This window comes from Callithrix jacchus, chromosome 11, assembly GCF_049354715.1.
Source record: "Callithrix jacchus isolate 240 chromosome 11, calJac240_pri, whole genome shotgun sequence".
In the NCBI taxonomy this organism is placed as follows: domain Eukaryota; kingdom Metazoa; phylum Chordata; class Mammalia; order Primates; family Cebidae; genus Callithrix; species Callithrix jacchus.
This window is the reverse complement of record NC_133512.1, coordinates 62742152-62757514: the sequence shown is the minus strand read 5'-3', so window position 1 is coordinate 62757514 and position 15363 is coordinate 62742152. Positions and strand designations below refer to the sequence as shown.

The window sequence follows — 15363 nt, the reverse complement described above, 5'->3', positions numbered from 1 at the left end:
GGAGGGAAGGAAGAAGGGAAGGAAGGAATTAAGGAGGGAAGGAAGGAAGGAAACAACTAAACCTAGCTATATTGATGGATTTGTGATTTATGGTATTAAACTGAATTAAGTTTGGCCTAAAGCTGCCACTATACATATTCTGAGTTTGGCATAAAGGTTTCTCCATACATTATGAACTATAACCTAACTTGATGTGTAAACAGACTGTAATGTCACCAAAAGTAAATCCTTATAAAAAGTAGCTGAGTCTCAATCAATCACAGTAGCTTCAGACAACCAGAGGGTGAAAGCTGCCAGATTACACCCAAAGAAGGTAAATGCAAGCTGCACCAATCAGGTACTCTCTGTATGTCATTTCTTGTTTTCTTGTTATATAATCCACCAGGTTTGTAGATATACCAACTATATTAGTCCATTTTCATGCTGCTGATAAAGACATACCTGAGACTGAGTAATTTATTTTTTTTAAAAAAAGCAGTTTAATGGACTCACAGTTCCACATGGCTGGGGAGGACTCACAATCATGGTAGAAAGTAAAAGGCACATCTTATATGGTGGCAGACAAGAGAGAATGGGAGCCAAATGAAAGGGGTTTCCCCCTTTAAAACCATCAGATCTCATGAGATGTATTCACTCCCACAAGAACAATATGAGGAAACCATCCCCGTGCTGCCTGGTGACAGCATTCCTGATGAACGGTTTTCCTGCTCAAATAAATGCTACATTTAACTCCTCTCACTTTAACAATAGAAATATAATTTCAACTAGGATTGAATGTTTTTAATTGTTCTTCCAACTGAACACACACAAAGACTGTTTTCATTTCTGTACCATATGTGAATACTCATTACCATGAACTCAACAAAGTCCTCATTTTAGCCTCTAAATGAGTGGTGTGAGATCCACCTTTCTCACCTGCACTCCCAGACACATGCATTCATTAATTGATAGTTAAATGATCTACATACAGGCAAGCAAGTGAAAGTGAAATAGTTCTAAAAGAAGGCACATCTAATACACTAACTGAATGGTTAGCTTCAAAAATCAAAATTTATCAGAATAGCGTTAAATACCGAATGAAACAAAAAAATCACCTACAGGAATATCTCAGAATGCCAAGAATCCTTTAGTACTTACACTTACACTTTTAGACTGCTGTTGCTAAACTTTATAAAGAACTTACTGGAGTACTCACTAGTTAGTATTTAATGATCATAGATTACATTATCTCCTTGGAGCTTAAGAATATCAAGTGCTATGATTACAACTACATGATGTTAAAAATAGGTATATTAAATAACAAATTGTGGTATAACCATACAGTAGACTACTATTCAGCAAAAAGGAACAAATTTGACACACACCACAATGTGAATAAACCTCAAAATCAGTACGCTAAGTGAAAGAAGACAGCCTCCCACCCCCAAAAAAAGACTACATGCCATAAGATTCCGTTTATCTAAATTCCATAAAATGCAACTGAATCTCTAGTGACAGCAGATCAGTGGCTGCCTAGGGGACAGGGTGGAGGAAGAGTTGGAAAACAAAGAGAAACAGGAAACTTTTGGGGGTGCTGAAATTACTATCTTGATTATGACAATAGTTTCATGAGTGCTTACATATTTCAAAACTGACCAATCTGTATACTTCAAATATATGTATCTGAGTGTACTTCAAATTAATCTTCAATAAATATTTTTTAAAGGTTGAGGGAATGATTTAACTTCTGCATAAAGTATCTGAATATCACTTTAAAGCAGTATCATTTCATATGAAAGATGAATGGACTAATAACAAATGATTGTTATTAAATGGGTTAATATCTGTAAAACACTTAAAGCAATGCCTGAGCCATATTAACTGATAAGTCTTAAAAGAAAGAGGTATAAGGAAGAGAACAAAAACAATAGGATACTACAAAATGATAGAATTACACTCAATTTGTCCATCAATTTTTATTCCTAATTTTCTTTGGAATGTAGTTTTCCAACAACAGAAAAAGGCCTTCCATTTTTGAAGTTTTACAGACTTATGGTTTAAGATGACATCAGACTACCAAATCTCACTCTCATCTCTTCATTTACATCCTTCAGTCCCAGAACTGTACAGATAAAGACACAGGCAGAAAATGCCCTAGGTCCAGTACTTATCATGTGCTTCTTAACATGGAAGAAACACAGACAGCTCTGTTTCTTTAAAACATTCTCCTAATTGAGAACTTGGTAGACAGAATGAGTTCCTCAAACTTCATCAGCATAGGATGAAAAGGAAGTTTCTCGGACAACAGAAACTGGACTAGGAACTCTGCACAGACATGCTATCCTCAAGACAGGAGGACTAGTGGCCACCTCCACACCTCGTGTGGGAGTAAAACACAACAATACATAAAGCTTTCCTTGTGAAAATGTAGAATTAACACCTACAGTGGAGGAGATGAAATATTTCTGGAACACATGAGAAAGGATCTCTACTTCGAGAAAAAGAAATCATGTGAAAATGATTGGCTACTGGAAAAAATCGTAAATAGCTGGCTGGTGCACCTAATAAGATTAGATCAATAGCCTCTAAGAATCAGTCATGGAGAGCTGCAAGCATAGTAGATCAGTTCTGTGGAGGCAGAGTAGTGCGAGGTAGTGGAGTTCAGTGGAAACTGAGATCTCTGGGAACAAATCCATCCCAGCTATATGGCTCACTAGCTTTGTCACCTTTTGCAAGTTATTAATTGCCTTTGAGCTTCAGTTTCCTCATCTCTGAAAGCAGAGGTATGGACTGCTAACTACTCAATAAATGGAACTTGTTATCAAGAAAATCGAAGATAATTAACTGACAAAATGTTAGAATTAAGACAGTGCTGTAAGAAACTAGATATGCAATTAACTTCTAAAAACCAGTGGCTTTTCAACATCTCAGGGAAAAATCAATTAAAAGGTAAAATGGTTGGGGGAAAATGTCGTGGAAAATAGTAACATAAAATGGTTTGGAATACAAAGATTGTGCTAGTGAGATATACAGAATGCCTCAATAAGTGCTAAAACAGACTTTATGTATTTAAATGTGAAGATAATACTAAAAATATAAGTTTTTTTCCAAATAAATGAGAGAACTTAACAGAATCCAAGAAAAATTTCAACTTTTCAAAATTATTCTGAAGTTGAACTGAAAGACTAAATGAGTAAGAACAGCTAAAAAGAAATCTTTGAATGAAAGAAAATTACGTGCCACCATATAAAACTATATTGTAAAACTCTGTCTACAATCTTGGTACAAAAAATTGATAGTATAGAAAATAGCTCAAAAGAAATTGATTAAATGTGCACATATATAATATGACACATAGTATATATAAAAAATAGCTTACAAATGTTTATACATCCACATACAGAATAGATGGTATAGAAAACAAATCAACAGAAAGATGATGAATTATGGATTCTTCAAAATACTATTTGTAAAAACTGGTTATTCCAGGAACAAAATCAGAGACATATCAAGCACTTAATAAAATGCTTGATGAATCGAAATATGGAAGTAAGTTCACATCATATTTTTAAATGCCAAAAACGATAAACAAACTTTATGTACATAATATTACCATTATGTAACCATATGTGTACATTGAAAATGAAATACATGCAAAGGACTTTTGATATGTGTAATAGAGGCAGTATAGTCTGATGGTGAAAAGTATGGGCCCTGGTGTAGCATCCTGAGCTCACAAGTAACTTAAACATGGGGGGAAATTGTTAAGTTCGAGCTCACCAATTAGAGTTAGGGAGATGAGTGAGTAAATTCATAAATGAAATGCACTTAAAATTGTACCTGTCTATTGTTATTATTTATTATTCCTATTACAAATACTAACATGTTAAAACTGGCATGCTTATTTAGTGGAATTACGGGCATTTTTATTGCATTTTTCTGGAATGCATATATATCACTTTTAACTTTAAAAGGTAACAAATGTAAAAAAAAAAAGAGACCATAAAAAAAACTCTAGAGTAAATTATCTTAATATTTATCTGCTCTTTAGATAGGGAGGCACTTCCCTAGCATAACTGGCTCAGATATGTTTAAGCATCAGTTATTATTTGGTTCAAGTTATTTCCTGGTATGCATTATTGATATGCCTAAGAATTATCAAATAGAAGTCTGCATTAAATTTTCAAAGGGACAGTTCTTTCTGCTCTTAACTTTGGGAGGCTGGGTTAAATACCAAAGGGCATTTTTTTTTTTAACACTGTAGCATTCTTAGAATAAAGTACTAAGTATGACAGAATAAGAATGTGTGCTGCCAGGTGCGGTGGCTCATGCCTGTAATCCCAACACTTTGGGAGGCCAAGATGCATGGATCACCTGAGGTCAGGAGTTCGAGACCAGCCTGGCCAACATGGTGAAACCCTGTCTCTACTAAAAATACAAAATTAGCCAGATGTGGTGGCGTGCACACATAATCCCAGCTCTCAGGGGACTGAGGCAGGAGAACTGCTTGAACCAGGGAGGCGGAGGTTGCAGTGAACTGAGATCACACTACTGCACTCCAGCCTAGGCAAAAAAGAGTAAAACTCCGTCTCAAAAAAAATAGACTGTATGCTGGGACTAAAGCATCAAGGTCAAATATTTATCGTCTCACCAGTTACAGTAGGTATGATATAACCCTGAACAGTCACTGAACTGCCCCTTAAAGCCATCATGGTAAAATAGTCACAGTGCAGTTAATTAGAACTCATGGCTCCTATAGATAGAAACCAGGTCTGCGATCCATCCAAAGCAGCAGTTCTGCAATTTTCAGAGTACCAAGACATAACTCATGGCTTCTGCATATGTAAAACACTTTCTAAGATGAACTAAATTATGCATCCTTTTGTCCACTACCCGCTAATCCAAATCTTGTCCTCTAAATGAGCATTACAGCAATGCCTCTTATATATAACTGCACTTAATATATTTGAAGCTCATGTCGTGGCCCCCCAAGTCTACTCCAAGCTCAACAACCCCAGTTCCTTTGGTTAGTTCCCACATAACATACTTTCCATATAACTAATCTTCCTAATTCACATATCAAGTCAATGTCACCCTTTGTCAATACCCCCCTTCAAATATTGCACCTAAGCTGAATTAATGACCTAATTTAAATGTCTACCTTCCACAAACAAAGCATTCTGCTCTTATAAACAGAACCCAAGACCCTCCATCACTGCTTTTAGAGCCATATGACAGCTGTGGCTTCAGAAGTACTTTTAAGTTAAATTTCCCCATTCTATGCTTGAACATGTAACTTTCAGAACCAAAAGTCTACATTTAAATCAATTATGTTGGTTTACCCATTATTCTAGCCTTTCAAAGTAATTTTGAGTACCAATTTTGTTTTATAATTCAAAGTAATTTTGAACCCCAATTTTGTTTTATTAAGAATCCATCTCAACTTTCTGACTTTACAAAATTATGCCTTCTCAAAACCCAAGTATTGTTTAAAATGGTAATAGTAAAACAGTAACAGGACAGAAATTAGATACTAAGCCCAAAGGTATTTCATTGGAGATATTCTTTCAGTTTAGCATCGCTTACATTAATAATCTTAGGGTACATTTGTTCAAATAGCCAAGAATCTGCCCAATATTCCATCATTCATTAAATACTATGCATTTTGCCCATAAGAATATGAAAATTCAAATGTCTCACTGTAGGCAGACATCGTGGCTCACAGCTGCAGTTCCAGTACTTCAGGAGGCTGAGGTGGGAAGATTGCCTGAGTCCAGCATTTCAAGACCAACCTGGGCAAAACAGTGAAACCCTGTCTATACAAAATAACAATAACAATAACAATACAAAAATTAGCCAGGCATGGCAGCACATGCCTGTAGTCCCAACTACTCGGGAGACTAAGGTTGGAGGATAACTGGAGCTCTAGGAGGTCAAACCTGTAGTGAGCTGTGATTACACCACTGCACTCCAGCCTGTCTCAAAAACAGGGTTTGTATTCACAATAGCAAGTCATGGAATCAACCTACGTGTTCAACATTGGTGGATTAAAGAAAATGCAGTACATATACACCATGGAATACTATAGAGCCATAAAAAAGAACAAAATCACGTCTTTTGCAGCAACATAGATATAGCTGGAAGCCATTTTCCTAAGCTAAGTAATACCAGCACAGAAAACCAAATACCACATGTTCTCACTTATAAATGGCAGCTAAACACTGGGTATTCATGGACATAAAGATGGCAACAATAGACACTATAGACTATTAGAAAGGAGAGGGAAAAGGGGGGGCAAGGGTTGAAAAACTTTTAGGTACTATGCTCAGTACCTGGGTGATAGATTCATTCATATCCCAAACCTTAGCATCATACAATATACCCAGATAACAAACCTACAAATGTATCCCGAAACTAAAAGTTGAAAAATGTAAATAAGCAAATGCCTTGAATATTAAGAATCACCCTGCTTATATCATACTCCAGATTTATGGGTCTCCTTCCCATCAACCTCCAGGCTGCTTCTGTGTTAATGCTAATCATTCTCCATTGGCTGTACCTTCTCAGTTTCATCCTCAAATGCTTCTCACTCTCCTTGCTTCTTAAATGCTTCTGTTTCCCTAAGCACTCTCCTCAACACAGTGCTCTTGCTATAGGTTTAGAGTCTAAGTGACCTGATCAACATCGATGGCTTCAATTATATATTCAGGGCTCCCAAGTTGCCTTTCAGCTGCACTCCTGTACATCCACCTATCTTCAGGAGAACACTGCTTGTGTGTGCCTGGGATACTATAAACTCAGGATGTCCAATGCTGAACTCATCCTATTTTTCCCCAGCCTCTGCCTCCTCCTTTTCCTTATCCAATTTTTTTTATTTCAATAAAAGACAGCAGCATCTACTCAAACCAAAAACTTATAGGTCATGGTAGACTGAAATGTATTACTCGGTTGCAGATTCCTGAAAATAAGATCTCTTTAATAGCTGTCAAATCCATCTATTCTCTCCCTCTCCATTCATGCCGTCATGTGCTTAGTTCTGTTATTTTCTCCTCGTGGGAGAGGCAAGAGTCTCCTAACTGATCTTCCTGCATCCAGTATGTTTTCCCTTTTATGTTCCTTCACTTGCCAAAAGAATAATCTAATTTTGATGTTATTAGCACTTCACAGCTTGCTTCACTAGACCTTCAGTCTCTGCCATCTTCTGCCACCACCACCCAGATGTCCTTCAAGCTGGCCCTTAAAATTATAATATTATGTGATTCCTCTTTGATGTTATCCATGTTATTTTCTTTGACTGAGATGTGGTGGTCTCTGTGCATCCTGTATAGCACTTCTATAAATCCTTCCAAACTCAGCTGAAACATCACTTTCTCTGAGACCAGAGTTCCTTTAGTTTGATTTTGTTGTCCTTTCTCTTTGCTTCTATACAACCCTGTGAGGTTGTATGATTTTTTTCCTTTGAGAGAAATACATGCTAGATAAGCAAATAAACATATAAATGGCAACTGAAAAAGAATTAACAGAGAATGAAAAATGTCTTGAGATAGCTAAACGACAGCCTTGGAACAAAGAATACCAATGTAAGCACAAGAATTCTTGGTTACTTTGTAGCTGCTTCCATATTTTTCTCAGCCAAACCCCTGAAAGCCTTCATGTATTATAATAAATTAATAAGGTGTTATGTACCAAACATTCTTTTTGGAAATTAAAATGTATTACTGTTTGATATGTTAAGGGAAGTAATTCCGTATACATTTTTATGGACTAAATAATTGCTTTCTCTGGGTATTAAGTGTCTCCAAACACACAAATTTTTTAAAAGTCTAGGGAAATATAATTTCAATGTATATATGTTATCTTTATTATACTAAGAGCTTGTATACATAATGATAAAAGCACCTAATAGGAAATCTCACAAAAAAATGAAATACAAAAAGCTAAGTGACATGAAAAATACCAATCTTCATAAGCGATTAAAGAAACATTGGGGGCGGTTGTGGGGGTAGGGGAGGGACAGCGAGGAGTGGGTAGGGATAACATGGGGAGAAATGCCAGGTATAGTATACACCTAAAGTAAAATTTAAAAAAAAAGAGAGAGAAAAGAAATGCACGTTAGGTCACAAAATAAGTCTTAATACTTTCAAAAGACTGAAACAATATCAAGCAGCTTCTCTGACCACAGTGGAATAAAGCTAGACATTAATGACAAGAGGAATTTTGGAAACTATACAAATACATGAAAATTAAACAATATGTTCCTGAGTGGCCAGTGAATCAATGAAGAAATTGAGAAGAAAATTGAAAACTTCCTTGAAACAAATGGTAATGGACACACAACATACCAAAACTTATGGGATACAGCAAAAGCAGTAGTAAGAGGGAAGTATATAGCTATAAGTACCTACATCAAAAAAAACTTCAAATAAACCATCTAATGACGCATCTTAATGACTAGAAAAGCAAGAGCAAACCAAACCCAAAATTAGTAGAATAGAAATAAAAATCACAGCAGAAATAAATGAAGAAAATACAAAAGATCAGTGAAGCAAAAAGTTGGTTTTTAGAAAAGTTAAACAGAACTGACAAAACTTTAGCTAAACTAAGAAAAAAAGAAGATACAAATAAAATCAGAAATGAAAAAGAAGACATTATAATTGATATTACAGAAACTCAAAGTATCATTGGAGGCTACTATGAGCAACTATATGCCAATAAACTGTAAAACCTAGAAGAAATGGACAAATCCCTAGATGCATACAACCTACCTAGACTAAACCAGGAAGAAGTCCAAAACCTGAACAGACCAGTACCAATAAGATCAAAGCCATGGCCGGGCACGGTGGCTCACTGTAATCCCAGCGCTTTGGGAGGCCGAGGAGGGTGGATCACGAGGTCAAGAGATCGAGACCATCCTGGTCAACATGGTGAAACCCCGTCTCTACTAAAAATACAAAAAATTAGCTGGGCATGGTGGCGCGTGCCTGTAATCCAAGCTACTCAGGAGGCTGAGGCAGGAGACTTGCCTGAATCCAGGAGGCGGAGGTTGAGGTGAGCCAAGATCGCGCCATTGCACTCCAGCCTGGGTAACAAGAGTGAGACTCCGTCTCAAAAAAAAAAAAGATCAAAGCCATGATAAAAAGTCTCCCAATAAATAAAAGCCTGGGACCCAATGGCCTCACTGCTGAATCCTACAAAACATTTCAAGAAGAACTAATACCGATCCTACTCAAGCTACTCTGAAAATACAAGAGAGAATACTTTCAAACTTATTCTGTAAGGCTAGTAATATCCTAATACCAAAATCAGACAAAGACACATTAAAAAAAAAAAACTACAGGCCAGTGTCTCTGATGAATATTGATGCAAAATCCTCAACAAAATACTAGCAAACTGAATTCAACAACACATTAGAAGGATCACTCCTCATGACCAAATGAGATTTATCCCTACGATGCAAGAATAATTCAAAATATGCAAATAAATCAATGTGATACATTCTATCAACAGAATGAAGGATAAAAGGCACATGATCATTTCAATTGATGCTGAAAAGCATTGAAGAAAATTCAATACCCTTTTATGATTAAAAAATATCAAAAAACTGAGTATAGAAGAAACGTACCTCAACATAATAAAAGCAATATGCAACAGACCCACAATTAAATGTCATACCAAATGGGGAAAAACTGAAAGCCTTTCCTATAAGATCTGGAACATGACAAGGATGCCCACAGTCACCAATGTTATTCAACATAGTGCTGGAAATCCTAGCTAGAGTAATCAGATAAGAGAAAGAATGAACAAAAGGGTATCCAAATTGGAATATAAGAAGTCAAGTTAACCTTGTTTGCAGATGACATGATCTTATATTGGAAAAACCTAAAGACTTCACCAAAAAACAGAATTGACAAGTTTAGCAAAGTTGCAGGATACAGAAATTAACATACAAAAATCAGTCACATTTCTATATGTCAACAGCGAACACTCCAAAAAAGAAATTTAAAAAAGTCATCTCATTTACAATAGCCATGAATAAAATACCTAGGAATCAACTAAAGAAGTGAAAATCTCTATAATGGCTGTAGCATACTGATGAAAGAAATTCAAGAGCCACCAAAAAATGGGAAAATATTCCAGTTCATGAATTGGAATAATCAGTATTGTTTAAATGTCCATACTGCCCAAAGCAATCTATAGATTCAATGCAATTCCTATCAAAATACCTTTGAAATTCTTCAAAGAAATCTAAAACAATACTAAAATTTATATGAAACCACAAAAGACCCAGAATAGCCAAAGTTATCTGATACAGTTTGGTTCTGTATCTCCACTCCAATCTCATTTCAAATTATAATCTCTACCTGTCAAGGAAGGGAGGTAACTGGATCATGGGAGCAGTTTCCCCCATGCTGTTCTCATGATAGTGAGTGAGTTCTCACGAGATCTGATGGGTTTATAAGTGTTTGGAAGTTCCTCCTTCACTCTTCTCTCTCCTGCTGCCATGTGAAGGTGCTTATTTCCCCTTCATCTTCTGCCATGATTGTAAATTTCCTGAGGCCTCCCCAGCCATGTGGAACTATGAGTCAATTAAACCTTTTTCCTTTATAAATTACCCAGTCTTGGGCAATTCTTTATAGCTGGCTGAAAAAGAACTAATACTATCCTAAGCAGAAAGAACAAAACTGGAGGAATCAAATTACCTGACTTCATATTATACTACAGAGATATAGTAACTGAAATAGCACGGTACTGGCATAAAAACAGACACATAGACCAATGAAACAGAATAGAGAACCCAAAAACAAATCCACACACCTACAGTGAACTCATTTTTTGAGAAAGGCACCAAAAATGTACACTGGGGAAAGGACAGTCTCTTCAATAAATGATGCTGGAAAAAACTAGATATCCATATGCACAAGAATGAAACTGGACCTTGATCTCTCCCTGTACACAAAAATCAAATCAAAATGGGATTAAAGACTTAAGTCTATGACTTCAAACTATGAAACTACTAATAGACAACATTGGGGAAAATCTCCAGGACACTGGTCTGGGCAAAAATTTCTTGAGTAATACAACAGAAGCACAGGCAACCAAAGCAAAAATGGACAAACGAGATCACATCCAGTTAAAAGCTTCTGCATAGCAAAGGAAACAATCAACAAAGTGAAGAGATAATCCACAAGATGGGATAAAATATTTGCATCTGACAAGGGATTAATAACCAGAATATATAAGGAGCGCAAACAACTCTGTAGGAAAATATCTAATAATCTGGTCAAAAAATGGATAAAAGATTTGAATAGATATTGTTCAAAAGAAGGCATATATGTGGCAAACAGGCATACGAAAAGATGTTCAATATCACCAGTCATCAGAGAAATGCAAATCAAAACTACAATATCATCTCACCCCAATTAAAAAGACAGGCAATAACAAATGCTGGCGAGAATGTAGAGAAAAGGGAATCCTTCTGCACAGTTGGTGGGAATGTAAATTAGTGCAACCACTGTGGAGAAAAGTATGAGGTTCCCTCACAAAACTAAAAATAGAGGTACTACATAAACCAGCAATCCCACTGCTGGTTATATATTCAAAAGAAAGGAAATCAGTATATCCAAGAGATATCTACACTCTGACATTTGTTGCACAACTCTTCACAACAGCAAGGATTTGGAATCAACAAGCGTCCATCAAGAGATGAATGGATAAAGAAGATGGGGTATATATACACAATGCAGTACTATTCAGCTATAAAAAAGAATGAGATTCTGTCATTTGCAACAACATGGATAGAACTGGAGATCATTATGTTAAGTGAAATAAGCCAGGCACAGAAAGACATATATCACATGTTCTCATTTATTTGTCTATCTAAAAATCAAAAGAATTGAACTCAGAGAGAGAGTAGAAGAATAGTTACCAGAGTCTGGGAAGGGTAGCGGGAAGGGAGGAGGCTGGGAGGGAGGTGGGGATAATTAATCAATACATAAAAATAGAAAAAATAAATAAGATCTATTATTTGATAGCCAACAGGGTGACTATAGTAAATAGTAACTTAATTGTAAGTTTTTTAATAACTAAAGAGGTATAATTTAATTGCAACACAAAGGATAAATGCTAGAATGGACAGATAATCCATTCTCCATGATGTGATTATTTCACATTGCATGCCTGTATCAAAATATCTCATGTACCCCATATGTACTCACAAAAATTAAAAATTAGAAAATGTTTAAATGTCAATTGTGCCAGTGAAATAGCATTTTTTACCATCAAATTAGTAATCATCTTAACAATTTTCAGTGCTGGCCAGGGTATACATTCATGTCTTTCATCCTAACATTTCTGCTACAAGTAATCATCTCAACTAATTAGAAATTCAGACAGTGTTTTGCATTTTTTTATTATAACATTATTTTGATTATTATACAAGATAAAATTCAAAACAGCCTATGTGCCCAAGATTAAATTTACACATTTACTCAACAAGCATTTATTGAATACCTACTACGTTTCAGGTACTCTTCAAGGTGCTAGGGATATAGTAGTGTATTTTTAAAAAGAAAAATATTATCTGTACAGGGATTACGTTTATTGAGGGAATGTGAAGTCATATAAACAAAATTAATGATTAAAATATGTTATTATGGATGCTGAAAGTGCTATAGAGTAAAACAAAAGCATGAAATGAAGATTGAGAGGAAGGGATTATAATTTTAAATAAGTAGCAGGAAAATGCTTACCAACAAAATGAAAATTGAGTAGAAACTTGAAGTGCATGAGGGTCAAAGCCAAGTAAATACCTGAAGGAAGAGAGTTCAAGGGAGGGGAAAGACCCAGTACAGAGGCCTTGAGAAAGTAGCATACATAACACATTTTAGAAAGAACAAGCAGATTGGGCTGGCTGAAGCAAAATGAAACATGAGGAGTTCTATGGTTTGAATGTGTCCCTGAAGGTTGATATGTTAAAAACTTTATCCCAAATGTGGTGATGTTGGGAGGCGGGGCCTAATGGGAGGTGTTGGTTCATGAGGGATCCATTCTCTTAAATGACTGATGGCCTTACTCCAGGAATAGGTTCCGTATGAAATGGAGTTCAGGTCCCCTCTTGTGCTTGTTCTCTGTCTCTTTCTTGCCTTTGGCCTTTTGCCATGGTATGACAGGGCAAGGAGGCCCTCACCTGGATCTTGGACTTCCCTACCTCCTAAACCTGGAGCCAAATAAATTTCTCTTCATTATAAATCACCCAGTCTGTGGTATTCTGCTGGAGAAGCCCAATAAAACTAAAACAAGGAGAGTAATAAGAGGTGACATTAGAGGCTTCATGGAGGTCAGATTAGGTTGAACCTTTGATATAGTCTGGATATTTGTCACCACCCAAATCTCATGCTGAATTTTAATACCCAGTGCTGACAATGGTGCCTGGTAGGAGGTGTCTGAATCATGGGGGCAGATTGCTTATGGTTTGGTGCTGTCTTTGCAATAGTGAATTCTCAGATCTGGTCATCTAAAAATATGTGGTACCTCCCCCTCCACTCTCTCTTGCTCCTGCTTTTACCATGTGATGACCCTACTACCCCTTTGCCTTCCTTCTGGCATGACTGTAAGCTTCCTGAGGCCTCCCTAGAAGCCCAGCAGCTGCCAGCTCTGTGCTTCCTGTAAAGCCTACAGAACTGTGAGCCAATTAAACGTCTTTTCTTTATATGGTACCCAATCTCAGGTATTTCTTTACAGCAATGCAAGAATGGCCTAATATAGCCTTGTATTAATGAAGCCTTAGAAAGGTGTTAAGTACAAGAATAACAGTTTTAACGTATAGTTTAATGCTATCTCTGAGCTGCACTTTTACAAGGATGGGGAGGGATAACATGGGGAGAAATGCCAGATATAGGTAACAGGGGGATGGAGGCAGCAAACCACATTGCCATGTATATACCTATGCAACAATCCTGCATGTTCTGCACATGTACCTCAGAACCTAAAGTGCAATTACATATATATATATGTGGAAAGTTACAGTGATAGTCCAGGTACAATATTTTGGGGAGTCTACAGTGAGACTCCAGAGGCTCCTAGGATGGGTCCATCCAAGACTTGGCATGAAATTTCTTCCTCATTGAATAATAGGAATTAATGGGGCTGCCAGAGCAAAAAAAAATAGAAAGGCCAACAGACAATTCAGGGTTGCAGTAAGGTACCAGAAGGAAGAAGAGTGAATGAGAGTAAAAAGAACAGAATTGGATTATGTCCGTATTATTTACATTTGGTAAATTAAATCACAAAATGGCTGATTCTTAGTTCACTGCTCTAAAATCTTGCATAATGCGATTCTACTCTTCTCTCTGACTCTACTGAATGATGACTTTTGCTAACAGTTTTTGTTCCACATTCTGTTTATATGATGTGCTAGGCAAAATGTCAGATGTGAAATTAGTGATTTAAGGAATATAATTTAAATGGATAAGGATGAGACAGATAGGTAAACAAACATTGCAATTAAGTGATTTGGAGCCATGAAAGAAGCAAGGGGCTGTCATGACTACTGATGGCATGGCCCAGAAATTACAGGAGAAGAGATGAGAAGTTCTGATTCAGCTATTGTGATGAATATTTGCTGACAGGATGGAGGTAGGATGTAGGAGAAAAGACGTCAGTGGAGATTCCAGAGTTCTAGACATAAGCAACCAGAAAAAGGAATTGCCATTAAATGAAATGGAGAAAACTATTCAAGGAATAGGTTTGGGGAAAATGTCAGGAGTCCATTTTGGGACATGTCAGATTTAAGGTACTTATACAAGTGATGGCATCAAGGCTATGCCTGATAGGATTCCGGGGCACAGTCCACAAAGGAGATGTAAATTTGGGAGCTATCTATGTGTATTTAAAGCAAGAGACTCCTGACATCACCAAGAGTGTGAGGATGACAGAAAAGACAGGAGGGCCAAGAATAAATTGCTAGAACATGGCAATGTCAAGATGTCAGGAGAAACTGTTGAAAACTAAAAGGGATTACAGTGGATTAACAGAAAAACCAAGCAAGTGTGGGGTGCTTGAAACCAAGTAAGTTTCAGTAATGACAGAACAATCATTTGGGTCCAATGTTTCATAACGGGTAACTTTTATAATTAGAAAAAGTACTCCTATAAAATATTTTTATAAGTAAACAAATTTGCCTATCCACATCCCAGGTCTTTCACACTTCAGTCCATCCCCTGAGAAACACTGTTCTTCACTTACATGAGAACAATAACTAATATTGGTCACTGCATTAGAATTCACATAGCATTTTCAAATGCACTAGCTTGAACTCACAGCAATTCTAACATAGATAAGACAGACCTTACTATCTCCATTTTCAGACAAGGAAAGATTTAAAGG

At 36.5% G+C, this 15363-nt stretch overlaps 1 protein-coding gene across 10 annotated transcripts in view; it reads right to left on the bottom strand.

Annotated features, from left to right (window-relative positions):
- Nucleotides 1–15363, bottom strand: part of ELAPOR2 (endosome-lysosome associated apoptosis and autophagy regulator family member 2) — a 265883-nt gene that overhangs the window by 242628 nt on the left and 7892 nt on the right. The window lies entirely within an intron of this gene.